A 15136-nucleotide genomic window follows, 5' to 3' on the forward strand; every position below is an offset into this window, starting at 1 on the left:
TACAAGATATGTGCATGTATGAAGGGGGGAGGAAGTACAAAGGACAAGATTTTTTTCTTAATGATGTTGTTGGAACTGTACAAGAGGAAAGAACTGCTTTCAGGATGTACCTGACAATTCTTTGCAGTGGCAAGAGGCTGCTGCTGATTTAGTATCTCTGTCGAAGCATTTTCAGAGAACTCTTTCAGGTTCCAACAATTTATCCAACAACTACACCAAAAACTTATGCTTTGCACCCATAAAGCAAACTTGATGGAAGGAATTACCACAGAGAGAACCTGCATAGTTATTAAGACAAAGTACCTATGAAGAGAGGGAGTTTTTCAGGTGATAGAATTGTAAAGAGTAAGGTTGTTCTGGCAAAGATAAATTACATGGTAGTTTTCTGGGTTGGCTGGTTTGGTTTTGCCTTTTCAGCTGGTGTGAGGTAACAGGCCCCAGGTAGTTCCTGGCTCTCACGGTGCTCCCATCAGTACCATGGCTGTGGCACAACCGCTGGGCTGAAGATGCTCATCCCAGCCCAACACAGCTTCCCCTCTCCACTCTGCCCCCAGAAACCTCAGCACAGCCAGACTGGGCGAAAAGGCTCAGGAGCCACTCTGGGGAGGGTCCATCCTCAGGGCCACCAGGACAGCTAGAGAGGGCTCACACTGCCAGGGTGGTCACTGCCTGTGACCGTGTCCTCGCCTGCCGCCACGGGAGCTCCTCTGGGAGTTGGCCAAGTGGCCACAGCCCAGCCCCACCTGCCCCAGCACTGCCCCTCCCTGCAGGCAGGGGACTTAGAGCAGCTTGGGAGGCTAATCCCTGTTTATCTCCTTGATGAACAGACTTTTAAAAATGACACTGTTCACATGCTTAAAGCTCCAAATTTGACTTTCCTTGACAGCAGCCATCTCAGGAATCCCAATGAGGTTTATTTTTGGCAGTGGAGCCTTCACAGAATAGGCTCTGCTGTGTGTACAGCTCCCAGCACGCCTGTGCAGCTCTGCAGAGGAGGAGAACTGGGCACCTGAGGGTTTGGTACATCCCAGGCATGTACCCTCAGCTTTGCTACCAGCTTAGACCCACAGGGCTAAAGCTAATTAATTAAAAACTCTCTTTGCTTTCTCTCTTCCCCTGCATTTCCACCATCCCTAAGATTTTGGAAGGTTGGAAGGGACCTTAAAGCCTATCCTGTTCCAGTCCCTATCATGAGCAGGGACACCTTCCACTGTCCCAGGCTGTCCCAAGCCCCATCCAGCCTGGCCTTGGACACTTTCAGGGATCCAGGGGCAGCCCCAGCTGCTCTGGGCACCCTGTGCCAGGGTGTCCCCACCCACACATGGAATAATTTCTTCCTAATATCCAGTGCAAACCTCTCCTCCTTCAGTTTAAAGCCATTCCACTTTGTCCTATCACTGCAAAAGGTCCCTCTCCAGCTTTCCTGTAGGCTGCAGGTATTTCAAAATATTTTTCCTTCTCCCTCATCCTAGCTTCCCACGTGTGCTAACACACAGTTTCTGCTGCCCACTCCAATAATTTGGTGTTTTGGGAAGAAGCCTCTCTTTGCTCAGCCCATCAGAGAGAACAGCAGTCAGAAAGAACCAGAAATACAAACAGGGTCAATTGTTTTATGATTAAATAATACATCTTTAAAACATGACTGAAAAGGGAAACTTAGCCAGTGAATGGTAGAGTTTGAGCTAATGAATTACCACAGGTAATGTTTAGACATTAATTCTGAAAAACCTGCAGTTGAAATTAATCTACAGGCCTAGAAACTCACACATTGAATTTAAGCACAGAAAGTCTTGCAAATAAACCAGACTGCAGTTGAAATTAATCTACAGGCCTTGTGCTAGAAACTCACACATTGAATTTAAGCACAGAAAGTCTTGCAAATAAACCAGGCAAAACACAGAATCACAGGATCATTAACATTGGAAAAGACCAAAACACCACTGTACTTTAAAGATTGATAACAGATAATCCCTACCTTAAAGAATCAAATATATGTCCTTATTTGCTCAATGGCTTTGATCTGGTGATTTAATTTAGGCAGGTAAAACTGAATTAGATGCCAGTTTTAAAAGCCTGGTCTTCAAATACTGGACTCAAATTTTGAGAAGTGAGGGACAGATCAGAACACACAGCCAGGGAAGGCACATCCCACCCTGCAGCAGCCAAAGCCTCTGGAGCATCACCACATGTATGGCTCCAGAAGGACAGGGCTGCACAGAACTGCTCCAGGCATATATTCCACACATGTAAGTATTCCTGAACGAGGCTCAGATCTCCAATAGGAGGGTTGGAAAAATAAACCCATTTTTTTGGATGAGATGGATATAAGAAGAGGGCTGGGGTTTGGCTGGTGGGACACTCTGGAGCTGGTGGTGGTGGCAGTGGGGACAGGGACAGACAGATGCCCTGGCTGGGGTCAGACCTCAGCCCTGGCACACATTTCTGCAGGTGTCTGAAGGCAGGAACCCCACTGCCACAAACCAATTGTTACATTTTTTAAAATAAGACAGGAACAAAGTCTTGTATTTGAAGCATATTTTGGTTTGCCTTACATTTCCTAGCCTCTTTTCCAAGCCTCTTCCTTATACTATTTTTTTCTCCCCTCACCCGGGTTTTTTAATCCTCCCATTCAGAGCTGAATTCTTCTCTTTTCCTTTCCATGCCATTGAGGTGAGCACTGTCTATTTTAGATCTCGTTCATTAATGTATCGAGGCATCTTACTTTGTATTACTTTCATATCTTGATGTTATCTAAAGCTTTTTATATAGTAAGAGAGAAATTACAAGGTTTATAATTTCCCTCATACATGTAACAAAAATGATAAAGCATGAAATTGCAGAGCTGTGACTGATTTTCTATAAAAGTTCAACAATTTCCAGCAGGCTACAGCTGAGCTGGGGTTGGATTTGTTCTGTGCCTTTAGGTCTTGTTGATATTCATCTATGTGTGTATGTGCATGCCATTGCAAACTTGGATATGTGTCAAATAGGTGTCAGAGGAGGCCATGGAGATGCTCTGAGGGCTGAAGCCCCTCTGCTCTGGAGCCAGGCTGGGAGAGCTGGGGTGGTCATCTGGAGAGGAGAAGGATCCAGGGAGAGCTCAGAGCCCCTGCCAGGGCCTGAAGGGGCTCCAGGAGAGCTGGAGAGGGACTGGGGCCAAGGCATGGAGGGACAGGACACAGGGAATGGCTCCTACTGCCAGAGGGCAGGGATGGATGGGATATTGGGAATTAGGAATTGTGCCCTGGGAGGGTGGGCAGGCCCTGGCACAGGGTGCCCAGAGCAGCTGTGGCTGCCCCTGGATCCCTGGCAGTGCCCAAGGCCAGGCTGGATGGGGTTTGGAGCAGCCTGGGACAGTGGAAGGTGCTCAGGGAAAGGGTGGAATGGGATGAGCTTTACAGATCCTTCCAACCCAAACCATCCTGTGACTCTGATTCTATAAATAAATCACACTTGGGTGAAAACCAACATTAAACCACCAGATAAAACTCTTCTGAGAGGATGCAGCATGTCTGCAGCAGATTTGGAATTACACTGCAATTCTGTAAAACACCAGACAGCTCTTTTATAGGTCTTTTAAGCAGATGAAAGAAGGGATTCAGTTTACCCACATCTGCAAAATCCTGCTTGGGGGAATAAACACTCAGCAAGAAACTTCTCATTCTTTGTACACCTGCCTAGGGCAAAAGCACCACAATACTGGCATTACTCCTGGGCTTTTGAACACATCTTGCTTTTGACCAGGCTACAGATACAGCAGCCCTAAATTGCTGGTTGAACCTCCCTGGAGAGTATCCAAGTCCCTCACTGTGCTCTTGGAGTCGTGGAAATGAAGAAAACTCAGCACATCCAAGGATCTGGTGGGATCAGGCCAGAGTCACTCACAGAACAATAACTCAGGTTTTGGACAGACCAGGCACAATCAGCCTCCTCAAATGTGGCACTAATGACAACAGAGCTCAACTCCTCGTGCTCTTCTGAAGCCCAGGTAAAATTAAATCTTTCTCATTAGTAATCATTCACCCCATTTTTTCTACACTGCTGGTGTCAGACAATTACAAATGCCTTGGTACTGCCAGGATCCCCATCCCACACAGCCAGGACATGCTGAGGTCAGCCCTGTGTCCACCAAAGCTGCAGCAGCCCAATGCCTCTGTTCCTGGGCTTGTTGGCAGTGCTGATGAGGCCTTGCAGGTCACCAGAGTCAGACAGAGTGGAAAGAAACATTCCAAGTGTGGGATTTGTCCTTGAAGCCAGGTTCCTCTCCCTAAGCCAGATTTCAGGGAATACATCAGTGTCACATTGCCTTGGCTCACACCCACCTCCCAAGTGCCTTAAATATCCAAGTCTATTGAGTTAACTGTTCCTGTCATTCATCCCTACAGCACACTAGACAATGGTGACCCTTTAAAAGAAAAGAATTTAAAAATAGATGTGAATTTAAAAGACTTCATATGAGTTATAAAGTATTTGTGCCACAAGGCCTGCTGTTTAACTGGCCACATTATGCAGTGATGAGGGTGACTTGGTCTAGAGACAGGTTTGAAACACTGGACAGCATACCTGTTCTTGTCCAAGAGCTTCCCTGGGCCACATCAGCTCCTGTCACACAGACACACATCCCCTGTGCCATCCACCCCTGCACACTGCAGAGCCATGGCCCAGCAGGGACACCCATGGAAGTGTTGGGAATTTGGCTTCACAAAGTGCCAGGGGAGGTCCAGGACTCCTGGACAAGCTGGCTGCTGTCTCACATCCTGTCACACCCTTGAGGTATTCCCTTCCCTTCACTGTGGTCCAGGGGGGCTGGAAGAGCCCCTGAAAGGCTGGAGAAGCCATGGGAGCCCTGTCTGGCAATGGCACACACCACTTCAGCTCCACTAGGTCACAAATCCATCCTTATTTAAATATATGCATGTGCAAATATTTTTAGAAAGTTTCAAGCACGTAGTCCAGCATGGCAGCAGCTTCCAAAAGCAGTGGATTTCACTAAATCATTTCTACTGCCCTAGTTTTAAATGAAGTAGAAATATTGTACACAAGAACTCCAGCAGCACTCCAAGGGCACTCCAGCACGTGGGGCTGTGCATGGCCATGATGTGGAGCCTGCTGGCACTGCTGGAGACTTGTCATCCATCAGCTTGTCTTAGTGACTAATAAGGGAACTCAAATCATGTAATGACAGGTTTTGATTTCCTTAATTTTAGACCAAATGCGGAAATCAGGTGAGCTCAGGAAAGCAAAGTGGCATATGAGCTTGGAAAGGAGGTGGAAACCCAAACTCCATGCCAGTCTTACATATAAACTGGAAGTCTGTAAGTTTCCTTAAAAATGTATAATTGAGAAATTTCAGTGTTGCTTTTTTATATTATTGCATTGCCTAAGAGCCTTCACTATGAACTTGGATCCTGGGTGTCTAAAACAACATCTCTGTCTCAGAGCTGTACATTACACACACTGAGACATTCATTGCCTAGCTGAATCCAGCCTAATGCACTGCATTTATTTCCTAACAGCATTCAGAGGAGAAATGAAAGGGCAAACAAAATAAACCCTCATGTTACTCAGGAATTAAATACACACAGTTTTTACTACTTGGTATTTTCCTTCTTTGCAATTCATAAAAAGCCAGCCAGGGAGGCAGAAGTTTCCTCACTCCTAATGATGAGTGCAGGCTGGAGCCTGCCTTGGTGATCCTGCAGAAACTGCCTGTGTCTGTGGTACCTGGGAGTCAGCACCCCTGCCTGCTCAGCTGTCACACCTCTTGTTCAGCTCTCTCCTATGATAATCTCTCCCTGCTCAGCTCCAGATAACACAGTGCATTCCCTCTTCTCCTTTCTGAGCTTATTTGCAGACGTAGCCATCCATAAGAAGCTTTAAATGCGTATTACACTCCAGGAAAAACCCCTGTGGCCCACCAAGTCGTGGGCTGGAAAACCAGTTTAGCTTCGCAGAGAAGCTGGTATTAAAATCCTTGAGGACTTAGCATTCCCCTGTCATGCATTTAAAGCCCTGTGAATAATAAAGGAACCCTGGTAATTTTGCTAAAAAATGAAATTCCATCATTTCTGCAGAATAAACAAAAACAAACCAATGCATTAGCTATGCAATACTTCTCAGCACCACAGTTTGAATGCATCATTAAAGACAGATTTTACCCATGAAAAGTGTTTTTAAAAAGTAATAAATACACAAAACTTTACATATACTTTTCATTTCATTCCTACATCCTCTCTGTGGGAGGTGGACTCAGATTAAGTTGGTATAGCCAATTCCTCCAGCTGCAGGAAGCTGGAGCCCTATTTCTTACAGCTCACATATTGTATACTGTGCTCTAAACTAGATCCTACCTGCAGCTGTGAAATCTGAAAGTTTAAATCTATGATATACACTGATATTAGGAATGAAAGTCAGTAAAGAGCAGCTAGAATGTAATCTCACTGTTATCAGCACCAAGTTCATGTTCCCTTTTCCAGGTCTACGTAGTCAGCAAGGACAATTCTCTGATTTTTCTCTCCTGAAAGAGCTGATTTCCTAGAGGATTCAGCTGGAATCCTCTTTGCTCAAATCTAAAATGGCTTTATTAGTGAGTGACATGAGAAGCTGTTTCTGAAGAAGGAGCACACCACTAAAAAACTGAACATGCAAATTACTGTGGAGAACATCTTTGCTGGCCCAGCCTTGACAAAGCAGCGTTGCCTTGTCCCTCTTCCAGTTAAGGAACTATCACCATAGATTTGAGGAAGGACTAAACTGCAGCTTGATGTCCCAGCTGCTGGTGTGGTGATGCCCTAAGGAAGGCAAAACAACCCTCACATCTGAATGCAACCTTAAGGAGGGGGAAAAGAAAGGTACCTGTGAATACCAAACCCTCAAGGATATTAAACAAGGAAACAACAGCTACAGTCAACAAGATATGGTCAAGCCTCCTCCAGTGACAGAACCAGAGCTCCTAAGGCTGCTTAGCACTTTTGGTTTTATCTCAAAAATACTATAAAATAAAGGGATAGAGTCTTCTCTCTGGCATAGAGCTTTAAATTATAAGTGATTCCTCCAAATGCTGGCATTGCTCTGGTGGAAATGAGAGGCACTACAGGTGCAATATTCCACTGGGCACTGCATCAAAAAAATACTGCTCCAGTAATTCACAGAATACATGGCAGGCATTGTCCAGGTCACTGCAACAGGGTCAGCCTTGAAAAGACACGGAGTGACAGAGGACAGCTGTGAAATATCTGCCCCCATTGCATGGCCACCGAGTGCCCCGGCCAGGCTCGGCCCCGGCGGGGGCTGTCAGCGCCACCCTGGAGCCAGTGCCCGAATTCCTGGAACACACAGCTCCAGCAAAGGGTACTGCAAGGTTACCAATAAAAGACAAATCCTGAGGGGAATATTCAGGAGCAGCTCCTCGGCTGCTGGCTGCTTCCCGCTGTGGAATGTCACTCACATGGAAAGTCATGATGCCTTCATAGGCTTCACAATCCCCATCAGTTCTTCAGCTGCTTGGCTAATCAGATATTATTACCTCCTTTGTGTTTTCTTTCCCAGCTCTCTCTCTCTCTTTCTCTGGCAAGGTTGCTGTAAAAGGACTCAGTAATGATTCCTATCTAAATATTTCACTTGCAATACAAAGGTCTGTATTTTGCATAGTGTGGAACTTCTGTTGCTTTGTCTTTTGACAAAAAAATCTCCCCAGGCTTCTTGGAATAAATACTGATAATTGTACCCAGCCTCCACAGAGCATATTGTACATTAAACTACACAACATTGGATTCAAAGGCAGTGATTGTTGAGGATGGGGCTTCAGCACCCCAAATCCTGAAGGTTTGGGAACCTCCCTTTCAGGCTTGAGGCTACTCCAGATCCTTCTGTGCCACACGGACACCCTGGCAGGACACCTGGAACCAGAGGTCAGTGCTGTGACTCCCAGTCCTGCAGGGTCACCTCTTCACTGGGGATCCCCCTCTGCACACAGAGAAAGGAGATCAATCAAAGGAACATTTAACTTCATTTTACAAACATTTGGCCATTAGACATTATCTGGCACATTCCCATTAAATTCCTTGGGGGAAGATGCAGGTCATTGCTAAAAGCTTTAGGAAATCTCACTTTTCATCTAACTCTTGTTTTTCTTGTGTGCAGAAAAACCAAGATTTCAACTTTGCCTAAATTAGAGGAGATTAAACTTTGGAATTTGAAAATCGGACAAATTGTTATGATTCACCTTTTCTCCCCATTCCCTAAGAAGACAGACCTGGTGCCTCTAAAGTCTTCTGCAAAGGACAGATACCAGGACTTTAACCCTCCTCTCCCAGACCCAAAGAGCACCTTAACCACCCCTTGATGAGCAGACGTTCAGCTCCGCAAAACCCTTAAAACAGTCCCTGGAGCAGGGGCCTGACTAATTCCTGCAGCTCCCTGGGCTGTGTGTGGGGACACAGGCCATCAGCAGCAGCCCTGTCCTTCCCCACATCCCTGTCCTTCCCCCCATCCCTGTCCTTCCCCACATCCCTGTCCTTCCCCATTTCCCTTTCCTTCCCCACATCCCTGTCCTTCCCCCCATCCCTGTCCTTCCCCCCATCCCTGTCCTTCCCCCCATCCCTGTCCTTCCCCACATCCCTGTCCTTCCCTACATCCCTGTCCTTTCCCCCAACCCTGTCCTTCCACACATCCCTGTCCTTCCCCCCATCCCTGTTCTTCCCCTCCTTCCCCACAGCCCTCAACAAAGGCAGCATTTTCTCAGCAGGACGTGTTAGCTCGGGCACGCTGCCACGGCTTCGCAGCTTCTGCAGGTAACTGGATGCAGTGTAGACAAGCCTAATGTGGTTTCATATGGAAATGAGTGGTAAATTATTAATATTAATAACATCTATAAACAACTGGTGACAACTTCAAGTGGCTTATTGTGTAATACGTACAAGGCATCTGTTCATTATCATTTACAAGACACTCCTGATATACACAACAATTTACCCGAGGATCCGGGCAGACGTTTCCACTCTGAATTTCTGCCTCCAAGCCCAAGGTGCTCCCAGCTCCCAGAGTCATGTTGGGAATGCTCTGTGTCCATGCTGGAGAGCAGGCCCCGGGGCAGGGATCCCTCAGCACACGTGGCGCCGGCGGGGACGGCTCGGAGCAGCTCATTCACCTTCAGATCCTGCTGTTCTCTAAGGTCGCAGTGATTGCATCAGTGGAAATCTGTCTCATTCTGAGAGGGCCTGATTCTCGCTGGGAGCCAGACGCCTGGAAGCTATTACGTGTCTGTGTGATGGTTTAAGGCCCAAAGGGAACTTCCCACAGCACAGCTGTATCCCAGGGGACAAGGCTGGGACAGGGGAGAGGCAAACGGGGCTGTGAGCACGGGATTCTGCAGAGCACCACTGTGAGTTTATTATGTCAAAGACAGAGTAAGCCGTGATGTTACAATTTTTCTGTCAAGGACAGTGATAAAAAACTCTCCTCACTCCAAGCTCTGGGATTTATGGCATAGGTTTCCAACCTCCAGAGGCTAATTATTTCCAGTCATCCTGCAGTGCACCCTGGGCAATGCTTTATGAAGTTAGCTTCATGTGGCTGAACACCCCTTACTTCACTGGCCTCTTGCTGTCATGATGCAAAGACGGACTAGTACTTCATGTAGCAATTTTTAAATAGAAGTGGATGATTTCTCAAGTAATTATTAGCAAAAATGTCAAACAGAAAGGCAGAGGCTGGCTATCCTACTGAGAGGAACCACTGAGGCAGAAAATATGTGCCAGAGCATGGAGTGGGAGCTGCACCAAGCTTGCTGTCAGACAATGCTCTTTATCAACCCGGGAACACAACACCAGGCTGCTCATAATGCCTCCTTTAATGAGGCGGCCGAGCTGCCATGCTCGGCTGTATTCAAATAAACACGGTGGCTTTTCAGCAACTGATTTTAATCTCATTTCCTGATCTGAGAAGGGCCCGGGAAACCCAAGACTTTCAAAAAATTGTTTTTTAATTGTTGTTGGCAACTTCATCTACTGCCTTCAAAGGATGAGTTAATGGTATCTAAACAGAGAACAATGACACCGCAGTGAGTGGGGGAACTGCTCCTCTCTCTCACAAAGACCAATTCTCAAATTACCAGATGTTTTCTTCATCTTTTGGGAAGGAAAAAAAACCTTCAAGACCTTCCTTGAATCAGCCAGGTGCAAGACAACACAGGCTGGAGCCCAGCGCCGTGGCAGGAGCAGCACGCAAGTGGAGCATTACAAAGGCCAGAGCCCCCAGCTGCCCTCCCCTCCTTTAGAAGAGGAGCTCCCAGGAGTGTGAGCAATGCCATGCTGGACATTGCTTCACTGAAATGCACACAGCCAAGAGAATGATCTTCTGAGGTTAAATCACCAGCACACAGTGAGGAATTTCTGCTGGGGTTAAATCCACCCAACACGCAACCCCCCCATGTGGAAATGGAGAAACTAGTTCACCCTTCTCTTCCTCCTGCTGCCTCTTTGATAACTTGGCAAGCATTTTTGGACATGGATCAATCCTTTTGGTGTGTTTAGCAATGATACCTGAATGATATCTGTACATAAATGACCAATAATGGCAGTGCAGTGCTCTTATCGATGGCCATCAAACCTTGGTCACATCTCACCTTTCTGCAATTACCTTCTGTTTTAGGCTGTATACAAAACGTGAAATAGAAACCTATCCACTCTTTGGGGATGTTAAAGCATAGAATCATAGAATAGCTTGGGGTGGAAGGGACTTTAAAGCTCATAGGTCAAACCATGTGACTAATTCTTGGCTATGCAGGTGGGCAGGCCCTGGCACAGGGTGCCCAGAGCAGCTGTGGCTGCCCCTGGATCCCTGGAAGTGCCCATGGCCAGACTGGATAGGGGTTGGAGCAGCCTGGAATAGTGGAAGGTGTCCCTGCCTATGGAGGTCCCTTCCAACCCAAACTGTCCTATGATTCTAAAACCCAATCCAAGTAGATTGAGGAGTGAGGATACAATACTTTTTTTTTTTTTATAAAAGACTTCATGAAATAGGAGGAAAAATCCAACCCCACACAGAGTTGCAATAATGCTCACTGTGCACATCTCTAAAGGTACAGCTGTAGCAATCCAGCTGTGCTACATCTGGGATTTCAGAGCAAGCCTGCATTTCAGTCAGGTCACACTGGGTGTCCCAAATCCCTGTGTGTCTGCAGAAATATCTGAGCTACAAGGAACACACCATAAGCTGCTCAGCTCATTAACAGGCTCCTCTTTGAAGCACCATTCAGTTTCTGCAACTGAACTGCTGGAGGTGGCTCAGGCTGGCACAAAGCAAGCCCAGCCAGCCAGGAGTGACCGTCCTGCTCATGACATGGCAAAAGGCAGCTCACTGCAACTGAGGCTCGTTGAGCAGGTGTGGCTGTGTGACATTACTTAGCTTACAGTTAACTACTGCATTTCACAGAATCACTGAATATCCTGAGTGGGAAGGGATCTCCTGCCTCTCCTCCCCCAGTCCATACACACAGCCAGGGCTGCCCCACCCCAGGTGCACAATTCAGCACTTGCCATTGTTAAGCTTCGTGCAGTTGGTTATTGCCCATCTCTCTAACTTATCCAGGTCTCTCTGCAGGGATTTAAAGGGACTTCAAGGGATCTAAAGAGTCAGGAAAAGCTGTGGGGACACAGGACTTTTTTTCTAAAGAGCAGCTGATTCCCATTCAGCAGAAGTTTGCTCCCACTTGACCTGAGCTAGACCAAAGTCACTCAAACTGAAACACAAACATTTATAAAGGCAGCATTGCCTTAAATTGTCTTGTTTTCAATTTACACCTTAGTGTTAAATTAAGCCTTAAGGGGCTTCTGTTGTTGATTTTCTCAGTACCTAATTTTTAAAACAAAGATTTGCAAGGGATTGTCCATCTGCAGGAAGAGTACTCAGGTACTTCCCTAGCTCCTAAATGGAGATGCTTCAGAGGAAAAGCAGATGCCAGCCCAACTGTTCCTGAGGATTTGGTTTATGATAATTACAGGTTTGGACTTCCAAAATTATCTCAGCATGGGTTGTGCTAGGCTAGCAAAATCCAGGAAGGGTTTTGGGAAGGAGATACACATTTTGGAAAATGACTTGGCCAACGTGGAGAAGATTTGGAAAAAATACCCCTGGTGTCTCTTTTGTCTGGAGCTGGCACCAGGCATGGCACATATGCAGGGAGAAGTGGAACCTGGCCTGGCCGTTCACCTGACACATTCCCTCATGGTGTCAAGAGAAACACCACAAGAATGTGTGACTTCAGGTAGGAGTTGCCAGCTTGAGGCACGTCCACGTAGGACAGGTTCCTCTGAGTGAGCATCTCCTGCCCCTGGACTCCCCCTTGGTGTGACTGTCCTCTGCTTTGGGACAGAAAACCCACCTGAGGCACAGCCTGAAGAGCAGCAGGAATCAGGCAAGGCAGTCAAGCAAAGAACTACTGGAAGATTATGATAAAGCATAAATTTTCCAAGAGACCATAAACAATTCAAACATCCAGCATTTCACAGAAACCAGTGGACCCTGGTACTTGTTTTAGTGGCAGCATGCTGCTGCTGAAATCACTGCCCATCAGCATGGCACTGTGTGCTGGAGAGAGGGACACAGATCAACACCCACCCCAAGTCTCACACTGGGGATACACAGGATCTTTCCAGGGGAAAACAAAAAAAAAAGCAAAAAAACCCAAGTTTTGTCCAACTGTGATAATTCATTACAAGAAAAGAGTGGAAACCAGACAAGCCTTCAGCCCTTCACATCATTACATTTCTGAAATAAAAATGACAACACATAAGCTCAGTGCCAGCAAACCCATCCCCAAAGCAGCAGAGGGTTCCTGGCATCCATAACCTCCATACATTTGAAGTTTGTAATTTTGCAGAGACTCTTTTTCTTCAACTTACAGCTGTTTATATAACACAAATCACTTTCTAGATGCAAGTCCCAGACCTCTCACATCTCACATATCGAAGAATTAACCTGAGGAGGAAACTGTCAGACAAGGCTGACTCAAATTCCACCCCCATTTCAGCAATGCTCAGAAGGAGCTAACACCTTTCTGCAGAGTGGCAAATTAATGTCTTACAACTGGAATGATCGGTAGGATTCTGCAGCCAAGACCTTTGGCTTGACTCTGTTGTACTTGCATGTCAATAGAAGCTCCCCAGCAGGCCTGGGAACACACAGGGAGGTTCCAAACAGCTCCCAGTGCTACAGCACGTGGGCACCAGAGCTTGTGTGGCTACAACAGGCACAGGAAGAAGTCACTGAGCAGGGACCCCCTATCCCACTGCTCCCTAACCACACATCCCCCACCATGCCTCAACACAGAGCTCCTTGGGAATCGCTGCCGTCTCCCACTGGGGAACCTCTCCTGACCCTCCTGAGTCCATGGTGTGTCCTGTGACTCTGGATCCTATGGAGATCTGGGTATGTTCCTTCCAACACAAGGACAGTCCTACTGCAACAGACCAAAAGCCTCTGAGAAAAGAGGCTTTGTGTTTCTAAGGAGCAGCACTAGAACAAGCATGGGGGACAATCTTCTGAACTTGCTTTCTGCTACTGAGATTGCTTAAGCCAAGGATGTCAGCTTTGCACTTGAAGATTTCCATACATTTTTCTTCCAAAAAAATTGTCTCCTCACCAACAGGAAGGCTCACCATGTTAGTTAAACTTCATTCTGTAATAGATTTTTCTTACAAAACTTTGCTTTTACAATATTTACAGCTGCATAATTGCAACTAAAGTAAAACAAAGAGAACGAAATTGGGAAATTCAGTCTTAAACTGAATCGTGTTTTCTGATAAAGTCATGAAAATATTTGGAGAGGTGAAAGCAGAAGGCCAAGGCTGTGGTGGCCAATGCTGTTTATGGAGGTGGCCAAGGCAAGGGGAGATGAGAGGGAAGGCACCCACATTCCCATAGGAGATGTTTTTCTTTCTGAATGAGCTCCTTCTGCCTGCAGCAGGTACCAGCTATTGCTCTGCACCCACTCCTTCGTGGTGTATTTCATTAAGATGATATAATCCTCACAAAATCTTGCCATGAGAGCCTTGTTGTACTGTTATATATTTTACAGAAGAATCAAAGAAAAGTGAATGGATGAGCTGGCTCAAGAAGGTGATGTCTGACTTTCTTGGTATGGCCATTTGGCAAGTGGAGGTGGGATTCCTGAGTGGTCAGTAGATCCCCAAGGGCTCAGTAATGACCCCTTGGACTTCCAGAGCTCCCAACAGCTCACAGGATGCTCCTCTCCAACACACAACACCCACAGCTATTGGTGTCCAGGAGTGGGACTCCATGACAAAGGTTTCCCAAGCCTACCCAACACAGTGATGCACTTGGACACTGGTGGAAGACTCCAAGCAAAGTGGAGCCGACACAGAAATCCACATAGGATGCCCTGGGCTTCAGCAATCATCAATCTCAGGATAAGAGAAAGGACTTTGTGTTCAGATGACATCAAACATCCTTGTCAGGATCATGACGTTCGTTCCCTTGCAGCTGACCTGGAAAGCGAAATATGCCCTTGACATACGACCCAGGCAAACGTGAAGGCAATTTTACTGACAGCATGAATAAAATAAACTCTCCCTGACAGGCCATGGAAAGGGGCAAGAGATGAAGTGGTTCATGCTCTCCTCCGTTAGTTAAAACCCTTTGGACTTTGCTTCCACCTCACTGCAGAAGGCTGCTGATGCAAAGGGTGATATTTGCCTGCAATCTTTCCCTGGGAAGTAATTAGTTTCCATTTAGAGGGATGACAAATTGATCAGGCAGGAATCTCACTGAGCTCTGAATTGAAGCTAAACTGTGATAGCTCCAGCTCTGGCAACTTGAGTTTGTCAGTCTGTCAATGCATTTTTACAGTTTCAAAATTCAATCACCCAACAGCAGGAAAGACATTGGCTTAAAAAAAAAAAAAAGGGGGGGGGGGGGGAAAGAAGCAGCAGCAGAAGCAGGGAGGAGAAGCAGCAAAGCCTCCACTTCCTCCTGCAAGTTCATTATCGCCTCTCCAAAGCATGACGGTGGTGTGAAATGGGTTAGACGCATGGATGCCTCTGTTAACGGCCAAGGAAAAAAAAGTCGCACATCATTAGGAATGGAATAAACGATACCGAGGCACAGAGCAGAAATG

General features: G+C 46.6%; 1 protein-coding gene across 2 annotated transcripts in view; it reads right to left on the reverse strand.

The window, feature by feature from the left end:
- AUTS2 (activator of transcription and developmental regulator AUTS2) overlaps window positions 1-15136 on the reverse strand; it is a 768072-nt gene that overhangs the window by 85440 nt on the left and 667496 nt on the right. The gene's annotated exons all lie outside the window — the stretch shown is intronic.

This window comes from Onychostruthus taczanowskii, unplaced genomic scaffold (assembly GCF_017590055.1).
Source record: "Onychostruthus taczanowskii isolate IOZ18803 unplaced genomic scaffold, ASM1759005v1 scaffold86, whole genome shotgun sequence".
Classification (NCBI taxonomy): domain Eukaryota; kingdom Metazoa; phylum Chordata; class Aves; order Passeriformes; family Passeridae; genus Onychostruthus; species Onychostruthus taczanowskii.